Consider the following 15,693-nt stretch of genomic DNA (forward strand, 5'->3'; position numbering starts at 1 on the left):
CGTCAGCTGCGTTGGAAGCGATTGTATCAGCTCCACCTGCTTAATGTGCGTATTATTCAAGACTGCAAGGACAATGATTTGGAGACAAATCAGCAGCGACTGGTGCGTTCTCAAGGGACAAATGCAACACACTTGTGCATAACACAAGCAATCCACAATAGTGGGACAGTCTCCAGGTTGGGGGGAGGAAGGAAAGCGGGGAGGGAGGGCTGAACATCTCCACCTGTTTGTCTTGGGGAAAAAAAGAGATATTACAAGGAGAGTGCAGCTTGTTCAAACATTTCAGTTTGCTCCACATTAATTCCAGCACTTGGGAGCAACAAAAGAACCGCGCTGAGAGATCCAGCAGCTACGGCTTGGGGAGGAATATCGTGTCTGTGTCAAGCCTTCAAAGCCTCATAAACCATGAGTTAACAGGGTTCCTTTATATTCAGAGAACAGCCTTGACAGAGCTGGCTGTGAGGTACCACGCTTTGCCATTCACACCTACTATGGATCTGGCCCCATGCACCACTGAGCTCAAGTACGGTGTAGCCCCACTGAAGCAGGTCCTACAGACCATTCGTTACAGCTAGTCGACTTGTGAAAGTGGTATCAAAATACAAAGGAGCCTCCAACGAGCATGTGGACAACAGTACAGGGTGAAGCAACTGCTGCCGAAGCACCACAGAGGCACTTAAACGGTGTTTTTAAAGGAAAAGATAAAAGGAAAAAGGGAAAAAGTGTACCTTTGCATGTTCCAGCACAAGCAGAAAGCCCCAGGTCACTGCTGTAGCTAACCAGGAGGGCGACGGCAGCGCTCGCTCCACTCTTTTAAGCTCAGTGAGGCTGTTCTGAGCAGGTGCCCCACTGTCACAGCTCAGCACAGTGCTATGAAACATCCTCATGCCTTCTTTTTTTTTTTAAATCAAATTAACTATACACAAACAACATCGTGTCCATAGCAGGCTGCTGATACGACATCCATATCACACCAGTAAGACTCTGTGAAGTTTTAACAGGCAGGTCGTGCCCGCAAAGATTTTGTCACCCCCTGTTCTGCCCACCACGTACCCCGTTCCCCAGTGGTTTTACTCCCAACAACTTCATGGGCTTTCACCAGAACAGCTGCTCAGAGACAGCAGCCTGGGCGCAGACACAGCGCATACGGCTCAAGTGGAAGAAAAGCCCTTTAGCCCATTCTGCACCTTAGTCCTGCAGGATTAGAGTAAATAACACCTTGATATCTTGTCCAAAGCCCTGAGAAATGCCAGTGTGCTTGCTCTATGTACTTAAACATATGTACCCATATACACACGTAATCATGCCAAATGACACTCCACCAAAACACATGCCGGCTTTTCATAGGAATTTACCACTTTTGCCCCTACACAATCAGGAAGGTGGAAGCAAGCTCTGGGAACGAAGGCAGGCATCGCCCTTTGCAAACACCTAACGAGCCTAACCAAAAACACCAAGTGCAGTGCCTTTGGAGACATCCCCTGCACACTCCAGCAGGGCAGGCGATTAGAGATGAAAAAGACCCCCTGGGAAAGCTCTTCCGTAGAAGCTGATATTTCAGCTATTAAAGAAGTTTCTGTTTAAACGGACATTAATTGCATACACTCAGGAATTTCTCAGTTTTACCACTTAAAAAACACCCAAAGCCACTTTGAGGCTTTTCCTTTTTTCTCTCCTGCCTTTATTTGCTCTGTAAACACATTTGTGTGCACCTGGATCCCGTAGAGTTCAGTTTCTGTGACAGCAGCTTCAAAGCAGCACAGCAGCTACCTAGACAGCTCACCAGGGACCGCCAAGCATCCTGGATCCTGCCCCCTCTGTCACGGCACACCACGACGCAGAACCTCGCATCACCCAACTCCTCGCAAGACCTTCTCCCAGCGCAGGATGAAGCAGAAAATGTCGTTGGTGCTGTTTGTACTAACAGATAACATTATCAGGAGCGCATACTCGTGAATACAGCCACCTCCCTCGCAGGTTGAATTTCTCCCAACAAAACCCTATCTGTTAGCAGTGGGGTTTGTTTATTAAAGCAGTGTTGCAAGTTTACCAGCAGATCAAGGCCTCAATTGCAGCAGGTGGAAGATGTGCTACAACCGCAAATACTTTGCAGCCTTTTGAAGAGGCCATTGAGGTCAGCCCAGTGATATTTCCCATCCCATTCTCAGGCACGCGGCACTTGCTGTGCCAGGCGAGAGCAGCAGGTGGGTCCCACCTGATGGGAACAGTCCCAGAGGAGAGCACCCTCCTGTGCGCCAATAGAGCTATGGCTAGCTGCTACTATAGTAGGGCTGCCCATAAAGGTACCCCTGAAGATCCCAGGAAGCAGGTCAGGACAAAGGGAGTCAGGAAACTTGGATCAGTTCTTGGCCTTGTATATGCATGCCCGTGCATACGCACAAATGCTTATATACATCTGTGCACATCTGTGTAGCTTTGGGCAAGTCCCTTAGCCTTCCCCCTTACTGGTCGGTAAATGGAGGGTAATATTATGCTCTAAACATACTTTAAAACCCAAGGACTGTGTAAACACCCACAGGCAAGAGAAATCTCAACATCTCCATCTCCACCCTATCACTGCAAACAGCAAGAAACTTCAGCATGGACACACCACTGAAACATCTCATCAGCCCAAGGGAGTGATCAGTAGAACCAGCCCAAAGGGGCTGCTGGCAGATATCCTGTGACACTTTCTATTATCTCTCTTTATATTGCCTTACGCCTTGCACATCTGTTGGTCTCCATCCCAAAAAGGAAGGCTGGGAGTGACTCCTCTCACCAAACATATCTGCTCCATGCCTCGAGTGACGTGAAATCCCCTGAGAGCAGCCAGGAATCTCTCTCCCTTCTGAAAGCAGGTTATTTCCACCATGCTCACCCTCAGCCCACCCAGAAAGTAAGGTCTGAACCTAAACTCAAGACGCCCTTTTGCTGGGCTGGCTATGTCACTGACCTACATGCACCAAGAGACGCCACCACAAGGTCTAGCAAAGCAGCCTCTGCGGCATCTCACAGAAGTGGGGGTGGGAAAGGGGAGTCATTTTTGGCAATGAAAATGTAATGGAACATTTTGTATCGATCTATTGTGGAATGAGTCATTTTTAGAGTGACTCGCCTCCTCTTCACCTCACTTCCCCACCCCCAAATTATGGACTGCAAGAAATGAGCCGAGATAATGGGCAATTTAAAATGTTCTAAACTCAGGTTTTTCTCCTGCTGGAACAGCATGCCACAACAGTAGATGGACCAAGCTCCAGAGGAGATGAGTTTCATGTTCCCACGCCTTTTACTGGCTACAAAGAAGTTGTGTCCAACTAATGGGTAATTAGGAAAGGACTAGAAGGATGAGGGACCACTTCGGAGAGGAAATGAAGAATCAGAAGGAAGATCTGGAAAGCATCAGCAGTGAAAAGAGACCCAAAAAACAGATGGGGATCAGACACAAGCCCCCCAGAAAAGATAAACAAGCTGGAGGGGGATCAAACTGGGGAGAGAAAGGTCTAGGTTAAGCTACTACAGCTGCTACAGGAGAACTCTTCTGTGGACTTTCCAGTCTACAGGCCCTTACCAGCGTATAAATACCACATGTCAAGGATAACCACTTCCAAAAAGACAGAAAAAAGAAAAAAAAAAAAAAATCAGAGAAAGGGAAATAAGGCTGGTGACAGTAAAATCTTCCTTGACTCCTTCAGTCCTTGAGGATGAAACAAAACCCATAAGGAAGCTGTGGAAGTCCCAAGGTATTTTTAGGGAACTGAAAGCTGCATATGTAGCAACCAGGTGACCAGTGAGTTTTCCCAGCTCAGTTCCAAGCACAGGGACCTTTATGCAAAGATTACTGCTCTTTCACTGGAGAGTGGGTATGGTGCAACTTAAACCACTGATCCCACCCATATCCCATCAGATGTCACTGAAGTGCAGCCTGCTGTAGTCAAAAAACTACCCATACCATATACATCAATATTAAATATATATATACACACACAAGCCAATCTCTGATATGCTGTCTAAGTCTCCAGAGGACTAACTTTGATGGCATTAAGCAGAAGGTGGCAAATTACTTACATGCTTGCCTATTAAGGTTTGGCAATGGTGCACACACAGGACTGCATGGCGTGTAACCACCCAGCACCCCACCAGCCGCATGGGGCATTTGAGCCCGGGCAAGAGATCTTCCAGCACTGGACTTCAGCCAGAACCAGTACTCTCCATTCAGAGAAGAAACTGGTACTTCATACACTGGGAGATGACTCATCACAGTAGCTGAGTTATGGCATAGCTTTTAACACATGACAAAGAGACATTAAGGTCATCTCAACTCTCATCTACAGCATCCCCTCCCACAGCTGACTCGCTGCTCTTTTCTTCCTCCTACTTCTTTTCTCGCTTTCTACCCTCCCATTCAACCTTCTTTCCTTTCAGGTCTTCTCACCTCCTTCCATAACCATTTACGTTCCTGTGTCTATCCACTCCGCCAGCACCTTAAACACCCTTCTCATCACCCACAACTCCCACCTCAGGACTCCTTTTCTTCTAGGAATCCACTTTATTTGTATTTCGATCTCCAGCAATCACCCATGCTGTCCCTTCCCCAGCCTTCAAGTGCATATTTGTCTGCCTTGGATTGCAGGCTCTTTAGGACAAGGATTGTCTTCTTCCCCACTTGTAAAGCACAGTATACTCTTACGGGGCGAGTAAATGATAAATAAGCAGTCTCAGCATTTCAGGATAGCTCAGTGTGGGCTCCCTTCACCAAGCTCCCTTGGTGTTTGCCTTTCCTCCACTCCAAGCTAATCTACCTATAAGACTTTTTCTTCCTTATCTCTTAGTTACAAGGTTATCACTTAAATTTATCAGCATTCTTCAAAAAACAGTTGAGAAAAGGAGGTGGGGAAACAAAGGGCTTCTACCAGCCCTGCTCACCCATAAGCTCAAACCCCAAGATATAGAGGAGCTTGTGGGAACACTGCGAGGGGAGAACACGTCCAGAAATAACTCACTGGGATTATTTCAAACCCCACATGCCTCATTTCTATTCAGTTTTCAGTGGGTTTCTGGATGAGCAGACACACACGGCTGTTTGCTGGGGGAGTATCTATCAAATCTACATCAACTTCCACCAGCTGAGTGTGTCTGCCTTTGCAAAGAGGTTGGTAAAGAGGCAAGTGGGCTGTTGAAATGGAAAGCTGGGGTAAGGAAAAAAAAAGTTATGAAGATTACCCACAACACATAGGGTATGAAGAGGTGACTAAGAGGAAGCCCATGCTCCAAGGGAAAAGAAAAAAGAAAAAAATCAGTGAAGGCAAAACGCCCCCCTGCCCTGTCCACGTCAGGGCTGAGCCAATGCATCGAACCGGCCGGCTGTTTGGCAACAACACCCATGCATGATGGGGGATTTGCATAGCAGGAGTAGCACTTCTCAGGAATCCATGTGATAAAATGCTCATTCAACCAAAAAAAAAAAAAAATAAAAAAAGAAGGCGTCAAGAGTACTTGCTAGACAGTTCACAGAGTTGACGCTATCAGCTGGTTCCTTATCTCATGAGAACCTGAGCTGTCGGGGGTTTCCTAACACCCCAAGTTGCTGCTGTCTGGCCCCCTGCACTCCTCCGCCACGTGGACTTCACCCCCTGCTTCCCTCCACACCAGCCCCCTGCCTACAGGGGAACATCACCTCGGACACTTCAAAACACCCATCTCCAGCACCCTCCCACCTTTCAGAAATTCTTCATTGGGAGGACGCTCAAAAGCCACATGCTTCTCTTTCCCTACAGCCTTATCAGCCCCTACAAGACTATCTGATGTAGCTTTCTTACACTCATACGTCTTGGCAGAGAATTAGCTGATAACTAACAAAGCACTGCGGGTAGCGTGTGCATCAGGAAGTATTAAGCGATAACGCCATTATGCTGTGAGAAACCTCATCCAGACCCTTAGGAAAAATTACAATTTTTGTTATTCGTTTCATCTGAACTTACCAGCTATCCTCAGACTACACAGCAAACAGGAATGCTTTCACGTAAATAATCTGGGGGAGGGGGCATTCAAACCACCCTGTGATTAAAGGAGACGGTCACTGAGTCGGTGACAAGGAAGATGCAATGAAAATTAAGAAGGAAAGTCGAGGACAAAGCAATCACCTAGAAAACAACAGGATATCGCCCAAGAACAAATCAAACCAACAAGCACCCCTTCCTTCCCGCCGAATGCACTTTTCTGCGTAGCAGCATTTCACGAGATAGAGAGACTGAAGAGCTGGTGCTTAACACTGTCCCTGGAGACTTGCCCAGAAGTTTTTACATTGCTCAGCACCCAGTGCATAAAAGGGCAGCAGCGACGACACTCCCGGTGAACTCCCGCTGGCCAAGCTGTCTGGCAGGTACAGCTAAAAAAGCCATTTTGGGAAAATATTGCCTTTTTATAGCTTATCTCAGTGCAGACAGCTGCCTCGCGTCTCTAGAAATAGCAGGATTTAACAGCCATGTTTGCAGGGACAGATTTTTAAAGGTTCCATCTTCTAAGAAACAACCTACACATCCAGAAACAGGAGGCCAGATTTGTTTTGATACTGGAACCCCCTTCCATATGCTAAGTGTGCCCACGGATTTGCAAAAACTCTGCTCTGAAAATGCGATGTTCATTCAGCAACAGGCAACAAGTAACTTGCACTTGCCTTGCTATATAGTCTGTTCCCAGCGCAATCAGCAGCAAAATAGCACACGATTAGGCTGATATTGCCTTTTGCTGAAAAATGCTGGCATTTTGTAAGTAAAATAGTGGTGGAGGAGAGCATTAAACACTGGAAAAACAAGACTAATAAGTTAAGTAAAAAATACCCTGCAGCTACAGCTGATCAGCACCTCTCTGTTGTTCCTCTTGGGATGGAGCGAGCCAGGATCAGATCCCAAACGTTGTTATGATTCGTTCGAGGTGATAAAGACAGAGCTGCAGGCTGTGTTCCTAGTTCGGCCCCATGGCTGCAAACCCCAACCCCATGAGCCTGGAGGAGCCTCTTCAGCCACCTCGCCTCCATCATGTTTGTGAGTGCAATGGGGATAATGTTATTTTCCTACCTTTCAGCAATAACAAGCATTTTTAGATAAAAAGCACCAAATTCCCATGACTTTAACACTGAAAGAGCTGATGCTAAGGATGTAAATGGCTCTGAATGTAAAAGGGCGTTGTAAAATGTCCATGGTACCACCTTTTACTAGCAACAGTTGGACCAGTTGTCTACAGCATCTTCCTCATTATGAGATTTATTTTTTATTTTTTTTAATAACTGAATGAAGGGGTACTAAAGACAATGACCTGCTGTGAAATGACCGAAATTCCCATGCAAACAACCCATTAGCAGTGTTCAAATGCAATTTAAATTACTAGTTGTTAAAGTGCTCCTCAATTTCATGGTAAGTTTCCAAGGAAAATTACATGCTATGTACTATTTAATTGATTGTTTTCTACTTCTTAACATCCATTTATTCCCTCCTCCTGTCTTTTCCTTAATTTCAAGGGATGATAATGACTTTTCAGGGAGGAAAGGGGAACAGCTAACACAGTTGAAGAGGGATTTACCTGAAGAACAAGGATGTAGGAAGGAAGTGGCTGCCAAGAATGGGCAGCTTCACTGGAACTTGTCCCTGTGATATTTTCACAGTAGGGGTGTGAGACAGCACAGCACAAGGACTCCTTTCCTCCCAACCACAGGCAGCCAGGCTTTCAAAACCTGATGTTTCTTTAAAAGGTAGTCACACACCCCACACTCCCCCCCCCCCCCCCATGTCAAGCAATAGACACAGTTAACTATTAGAAGCCAGTGGTAAAACAACAAGAGCAACTTGTTTCCTCCTCCCGGGCATGCTAGTCCTTGAACCGACAGGCTCACTAGAGGCAAACAAGTTTCTCATTTGGGAGATCTCATCCCAAATGCAAATACCTAGCTCACAGGAGCAAATTCCCCCCCTTAAGTTGACTGAAGGATTAGGCTGCGAGTGAGACCTCCTGCTGCTTGCAACAGCTGGTACAGGAGAGTGTGTATTATAAAGTTAATAACGACAGACATTTCTTAAAAGCCTGCATTCTGCTCAGATCCTAGGAAGGAGCAGCGGTACGGTTAGGTAAGGTGCCATCTGGAAATTCCTGAAGTAACGATACATGTTGGAATCGTGTCACACACTTAGCAACATATATCAACTTTATGAAATACTCAGTATGACTTGGTTTACCTTTAAGCAACTGATGCAGAAATATTTTGTGCTCGGAAAGGTATGACTTTATTAGAGTAAGAGAGATGGTTTAACAGTACCACTCGGTATGAGGCTGCAAAGCACCCACCTGTCTGCGGGAGCTGAGCATGAACCATCACGTGGAACCTGAAGATTTGCACTTTTCCCGAATTTGCCACACGGTGCCTCAGTTTCTATGCCAGCACACCAAGATAACACAGCTTTCCTCAGCCTGTGGGCATGATTTAGTGTTTAAGGACCCTGAAACCTTTGCCTACGGAAATGCAAAGTATCAGATGTGTAGAGCCATCTAGGCTTGTAACCTTGTCTCGCCTTCATCCCTTCCATGCCCACATGTGCTAGCCCCATGCTATCTGGGGCAGCTTCCCTTACCTGCTGTGGGGCACGTACACCCAGCCCTTCGTGCACAGTAAATCCTTCCCAGCACCCAGGTCACACAGTGACAGTGTCACCGCTTCACCACATCCTCTGCGGTGCCAGCCCTGGATCGATCGGTGCAACAGCTGGGATGAAGGATGAGGTGCGAACCAATCCTCCTTACAGAGGAACTAAACCAAATCCTCTGTGTTTAATACATCATTAGAAGTGATTGAGGGAAGCTTAAAGCAGGCGGGCATGGAGCTCTCTGAGCATGCTCAAGGCCCAGTGCCATGGAAGGCTTCTCAGACTTGAGTGTTTACCAGGTGCCAGGCTGCAGGAGGAAAAAAAAAAAAATCTTTAGACAGCTGTATTAATTTACAGGTCAGCCCTTAACGGCTCTTTTCCTGGAGCAGAAGAAAATCCAGTGTGGATTCTGGTTAGCATCAGTGATCACTGGATCTGCCCCGGTCCTGAAGAAATACCCGATGGAGAGCCCTGGCAACCTGCAGTCCTGGCAGTGGGCATCCTCCAGAGCTCCTCCAGCCCTGCCCAGCATCTGCGGTGGGGGGGACACAGGCAGCACACAGCGAGCTCATCCTTCACAGTCCATCCAGCTCTCACGTCACGTCCTCGCAGCGATGATCAGCACGTGAAGATTAACAGCCCCCAACGTGCTTCCCCAGGCGTGCCAGACCAGCACCGTCTGGAGCCCTGGGTTACAGCACCCGGGCACTGCTCGCCCTTGTCTTCCAACAAGCAGCCCGTCCTGGTGAGCAGGAAAGGGGGGAAACTGCGAGGGGAACAGAACATCATCATTTACAGTCCCCGCTGTGCCGTCCCCAAAACACCAAGCTCGGCCACAAGCCGCTGGCGAAGCCCGGACACACCACATCCACATGCCGCCAGAAGCAGGGGCAGTCCAGGGCACCACGGAGCAGGGGAGGTGTGCGCTAGGAGGAGGTATCGCTCGTCGCACGAGGCCGCGTGTGCACACGCGAAGGCAAAGCGAAGGTGCACGAGGAGCGACACAGACCGCCGGCTCGCTGCCTTCCACAGCTTGCCACCACCATGCGCGACAGAGGACGGGGGGGCTCCTTGGCGAGTCGCTGGGTTGAGGCTTCAGGTGCTGCACCCGGCGCCCTGTTTTCCAACCCATCACCTACATCATCCGTTCAGGCTGTACGCTCTTTAGGACAGCAGTTCTTTCCTTTGCACTGGTACCAAGCCCAGCCCAGCGGGACCCTGACCCCAAAAGCTGCAGTAATCCAAGTAGCTTGTTGAAACAACAAGGACTAAAATGCCGCTAAAGTCTGCAAACTCCCAACACGCCCCACCTGCAGGAACAGGCTCCAGCAGTCCCTTCATCACCTTTTGGGGCCAAGTGCTTTTCCCGTCCTTGTGCAAACTAAGCCAAGTATCTTCCCCTGCCCAGAACAATCAAGCCAGTTTCACACCTCAAGGACCTGCAGCAAATCCACATCTCTGGAAAAAACAAGCCTCACACTGTGTATTAATCCCTATTTAAAAGGGCAAAAGAAAACTAACAAAAGATTTAACTTTCTAACAAAGGTCTTAAATTTAAAACAGGAAGAGTATAATAACAACAGGTTTGAATCAGCCTAAAAATACCCGTTAGTTGAGAAGATATAAGCATCGCTAATCAGCAGTAGGAGCTATAAAGGGTTTTTTACCAACACCCCTTCCCAAGTAAAAGAATGAAGTACAGTGCTTTCTGTCTGAGGTATGGGACTGGCGGCTATGCAACCCCCGGAGCAGCGTTAAAAGCACTCTATACATGTTACATGCTCCAAATGACAAGAGGAATGTGGGACAGTGGATCTCCACTCCAGATTCCCCAGGACAGTTTTAGCTGCCATGAATAAAACAGGAAGCAAAGCATCTTCCAGGCTCCCCCCACGCCCCTGACTGGATGAACTGTAGCTTCCTTTCAGGAAAGAGAAAGGAAAGAGGGGAAAAAAAGAAAAAAAGAGAAACAGCCAGCTGCAATACCAGGCAGATTAAAAACTACACACTAAGGAAAAATAAAGAATAACAGGAAAAAAACCAGACACTGAACCTTCATCCAGCTACAGCAGCTAAACTTCTTCAGGTCCCTAACAAACCAGGGTTAAATATTAATGTCCCAGAGAAATATATCCATACGTTATGCAGCCTTTTTAACATATACTTTTGCTTAGGAGACATAAATCATATTTAAGCTATATTTTACTTGCTGACCGCATGCATATATATTCATTTAACTCTACAGTGCTCTTACTGCCTTGCTGCATTAACCAGCGAAACTAAAAGGAAGAGTGTGACTGAATGGGAGCTGGCTTAAATTATCTTTATATCTAGGCCTGAAGAAACATTTTGCCTTTGAGACCAATCCACTAAGCCAACTTTCCCTGCTACAGAAGGTTTCATTGGGTCCCTTGCTGTTGACTGGCGATCCACATGCCTGCCTCCACCAGCAGCGCACAACACTTTGATGCAATCCATCTGACAAAACAAAACAAAAATCCCCCAAGTTGCTTGCTAAAGCAGCAGTGATGCACTTACCAGCATCCAGGCAAGCTCCTTCGCTAACACGCACCCCTCTCGAGCAGATCAAATTTAGAACAAGGTCCAGGAGCAAGAGAGAACTGAAAACTGACCACAACAAGCTTCCAAAACAAGAAGGGGGGGGGGGGGGGGGGGGAGAGAAAAAAAACCACCACCCTTACTACAGGAATTCAAATCCTGCTTCCACCAGACCCTGAGTCACCTCCCCTCCCTTGCAATAGATCAGAGCAATGGGTAAACATTTCCAAATATGGAGATCAAAACTCCAAAGGATGTCAAAAAAAATCACCCTTCTCTCCCTGGCTTTGGCACAGGGATGACTTGCCCCTCTGGAGCCTGAGCTGAGCACATCACTGTTGCTGACCTACGTACACCCTGGACACCGGGCCACACAACTCTGTCTTGACCTGCGCTTTGGTGGCTCCTGGCTTAATGGGTGACACTGCATCTCTGTCCCTTCCCAGGGATGCGCAGGAAGATGCAATGGGGGCAGCTCCAGGAGCTGTCGCCCCTCACCCCCTGCAGCAAACCTCCTCCTCATGCCTCAACTCATCAAGAGAAAACCTTCTTGAATTATTTTTTGGAGTGCTCTTTGAAGGCAAATAGGCAAATTCAGGCTGTGTTTATAGTGACACCAGCTCACTACCAGAAAAGGCAAGGCTTAGCCATCAGTCCAGCTACAGAGGTCCTGCTGCCAGGTCCCACACCGGCTGCTCACTTGGGGCAGGGAAATCTCCCCTGACCTGGCTCATCTAGCTGGTGCTTTGCAGAAAGCATGTATTTGATTTCACATTACGAAAAAAAAAAACCCACAGCTCCGAGGAAAGGAACATGCTGCTTGGACAAAGCAAGATCTCCCTGCAGGGACAAGGAGCTCCAAGATGGCAACAGCCCTCGATCCCTGCTGCGACACGCAATGCAGCATCCCATGGCAGGCAGGAACGCAGGAGCATTCAGCCTTCCCCACCCCTGGGAGAGGGGCTTGAGGGCCAATGCTCGAGCCCATATAACAAATTTCAGAAGCAGAACAGTTATGCTTAGAGAGCACAACCGTCCCTGCAGAGCCTGCCTGCACACAGGAGCAATATACCCATGGCACCGCTCCCACGGGCATCACTCCTCGGCTGCAGCCACTGACCTGCGGGCAGCGGGGAGGTGACTACGCCTGTCAGCACAGGACGACAGCCTCCTGGTAGCTGCAGCCATCGGCTAGAGGAGAAGGCAGCCTCTCAGGAATGTGCAAATCGGGACTTTTCAGGGGAAACGGGCTGCCAAGGCGATCCAACCAGACCAGAGTGATTCCCCAGCACCACCCACAAGATGCTATTGAATTTATAGGGAAGGAATTCCAGAGCTGACTCTGCCCATGTATGGCCAAAACAAACTGTAAAAAGGCGACATTATAGTACATCTGGCTTTCACTGGTACTGAAGCACAGGCCTTGGGAGGAGCTGAAATCCTGCAGTGACAGGGGCTGTACAATTATCTCCAGTAACTAGGCAGAGGTCAGGGGCCCATGGCAGCATCAGTTTAGCCCCTGATAGCACAGGTGACGGAAAACGTGCAAACCTTTTCTTCAGAGGAAAACAAAGCTTTCTGCCTTTTAGAGTAAGAAGCACGTTTAACATAGTGATCCATCACTACCACTGCAAAAAATAAACCTTGCCAGGCAGCACCAGCACATGTCCATTACACTGGTAGTTATAAAGGCAGGTTTATAGTGCCAACAGTCCAAATGGCACTAAGTCATATACCAGGGCAATGCCAACGCAATGCAGGTTGGGACTAGCTCTCGATAGGCAGCTGATCAATTACTTTTCTAAAATTCCACTAAAACCTTCCCCCAGAGCCATGCACCCCAGCCAGCAGCTGGGCCACCAAGAGCATTCTCCGTGGTCAGAAATGGAGATGTTCTGAGCACAGTGGTAGAAGATGCTCCAAAACCAAGATAAGAAGGGTCAAGATTTACAAACTCTGACTCAGTTTTCCAGCACCTTGCAGAAAACAATTCCCAGGGCATTGCTTTTTGCAAGGACAAAGAGCGCGATGTAGTAGAGAATAAGGTAAGTCAAGAAAGGGAACAAAAGCGGGGTGGAGGAGAACTGGAATAGCAGAAACCCCGTCCCAGGCATGTACCAGCCCTTCTGCCCTGGGCTCCTGCAGCGTGAACAGATTGAGGTTCTCCTTAACAGTTAAATGCCACTACCTCGCCTGCCCTGCCAGTGGGGGAAATATTAGCTGTGTCAGCTTGAGAAGCAAAGGGCTTACCGAACCAGAGAGGAATGCAGGCTGCAGTGGCACACGCGATGGGGACAGGGAAACGAAACCCAGGGGAACGCGGGCTGCTAGTGCTGCCTCTGCCTTTGCACCAGGGTCAGGCAGGGTATGTTTTACAGCTCCTGGGGTTGAAACCTGGGACTAATGGCTTCATGACCTTAGAGGGGCTCTCATACCAGAAACTAATATATAGCTGTTAGAGGGGCTGGGAGCTCAGGGGCCTGAGCACAGGAGGACAAGTTGGTTCCTGGCTCCTGGCAGGCAGCCCAGCACTGCTTTTCAATAAGTACAAGTCATAACCCATCGAACTGGGAACAAGTGCACATCTGAGCGGCACTGCCCGATGGGAGACCCACCATGCAGCTATTCCCCCACCTCTACGTTCCCAGGGATTAGAATCTCCCCTTAGTTTCCCAGCTAAAATGGCATTATACCCTCTCTCTTGCTACTGCTCTCACTTTAAACAGCGGTACCTAAGCACGAAGTGGGGTTCAATGCCTCTGCTTTAGAGCATCTTCCACCCCAAACGACACAGAGAAACCAGAGAGATGGACACATCCATGTCTAACCACAGCCTAACCAGGAGCTCCCTGCTACACGGCACCCAAAGTCCTCTCCTTGCCACAGTCCTAACCCTGGAAAGTAAAAGCTTGAGGGCCTGGGAATAAAATCCAAGTCAAGCCTCCCGCACAGCAGTACAGGTCATTATTAATCGGCCACCGGGTCAGGTGTGGCTAATTTAATTTAAATGACATTACATAAGCAGGACAACTGAGAATATTTGATTCATAAAAATCCCTTGAAGGGGCAGAGCACAACTTGCATGGCATACATAACACAGGGACTGCTGCAGCATCACAGGAACACAGACCACGTAATGCACACAACAAGGACCAGGGATGCTCATATGTACACATCCACAACTATGCACACATACGCCTCCTTCCCCAACATGCATAAAAGCAGACTTAGGACTTGCAAGCTGAAGTCCTGTGCAGCCAAAAGTTAGCAGAAATGTTTGTGACAGTTCCACTTTGCAGGCAAAAGCAAAAAACGGGTGCAGAGGAATAAATATAGAAAAAAGTCAGGCAGGCAAAGCAGGTGCTGGCTTGTAAAACCTTGGCCAGAAATGCTCCCCAGGAGGTTGAATCTGGTAGTTTTGCAACAGCTCCACAGAGAGACAGAAGAGACAGAAAAAGAAAAAAGAGAACATGAATGCATATGCATTCTTTTATCACCATATATAGTATATACAGACATTTGGTATATACACCCCCAAGCTCTCATACACCACCATATAGTATATACTATATATGCATTGCACATCTTTGTTTCCATGTGCCTAGATTTGTACAGAGTGTGTGTGTGTGTATATATATATGTATGTATGTGCATTTCTCATGCGTGCATTTGTCATTACCCCCACAGCACCTATCTGTGCGTGCTGTCACACAACACACCACTTGACAGAGCACATCTAAAGCCTTACCACCATAGTCTGGGATGACTTCTGAACACTCACACACTGCATTACTGAACTCTCTGCTGAGCCCTTCCCCACCAACGCCTCTGGGTGCAAGTACCACCAGGGAACCACCAGTTTGTCTTGTGTTTTCCAGTGATCCCACCCCACCTCCACACTCTGTTAGGAGAGGACTTAATTTTTTTTTTTTTTTTTTCTTTTCTTCAGAGAACCATGAACAAGGTGCCACTGTCAGAAAAGCCACAGATCCTTCCAAGAAGCTTTCCCTCACGCTTGTGAAACATGTTTACGTACCAGTTCTCACGCTGCACAGCCTTGATAGTGGGATGAACTCAGAGCAGGGCTTTTGGAGACACGCAGGGTTCTGCCAGAGTCACGACTTTGGGTTTCTTTCCCAGCCCTGCAGAGAGAGAGAGAGAGAGAGAGAGACACCCGTGTGATGCATGCCGGATGGGCCTCCTGACGGCTCATCTCCAAAACTTGCAGTTTAACCCACACAACTTCTGGGAAATGCAGCATTTTCCTCCCCAGCTTTCTTAGGCAGAAGCCTCCATACTCCTGGGCTCCTTTTGGCACCCCGCAAAAGCGAGCATCACCACCTCAAACCAGGCCAACGACCAGCACCCGCTGTCAGCTGCCACAGCTCAGCCAACAACTTGCATCTCCTCAACCCACAGCTCCTTCACTGCTCTTGATGCCCCTGAGAAGGGGGAGGTGAAAGGAGGGGTAAAATGAGGCATAAAATAAGAGAACAGGGTGAAT

At 48.1% G+C, this 15,693-nt stretch overlaps 1 protein-coding gene across 34 annotated transcripts in view; it reads right to left on the bottom strand.

Annotated features, from left to right (window-relative positions):
• LPP (LIM domain containing preferred translocation partner in lipoma) overlaps window positions 1-15,693 on the bottom strand; it is a 552,127-nt gene that overhangs the window by 314,250 nt on the left and 222,184 nt on the right. For 15 of the 34 annotated variants that reach the window (XM_049802998.1, XM_049803001.1, XM_049802999.1 and 12 more), the window contains one exon: window positions 15,226-15,331. The exons of 1 other annotated variant lie outside the window; for it this stretch is intronic. The gene's annotated coding sequence lies outside the window, so the exon portion shown is untranslated. Of the gene's footprint in view, window positions 1-7,773; window positions 11,273-14,566; window positions 14,617-15,225; window positions 15,332-15,427; window positions 15,632-15,693 lie in introns of those variants that run through there. 18 more of the 34 variants (XM_049802990.1, XM_049802987.1, XM_049802988.1 and 15 more) reach the window with 15 other exon arrangements.

Source organism: Accipiter gentilis, chromosome 6 (assembly GCF_929443795.1).
Source record: "Accipiter gentilis chromosome 6, bAccGen1.1, whole genome shotgun sequence".
Taxonomy (NCBI): Eukaryota; Metazoa; Chordata; class Aves; order Accipitriformes; family Accipitridae; genus Astur; species Astur gentilis.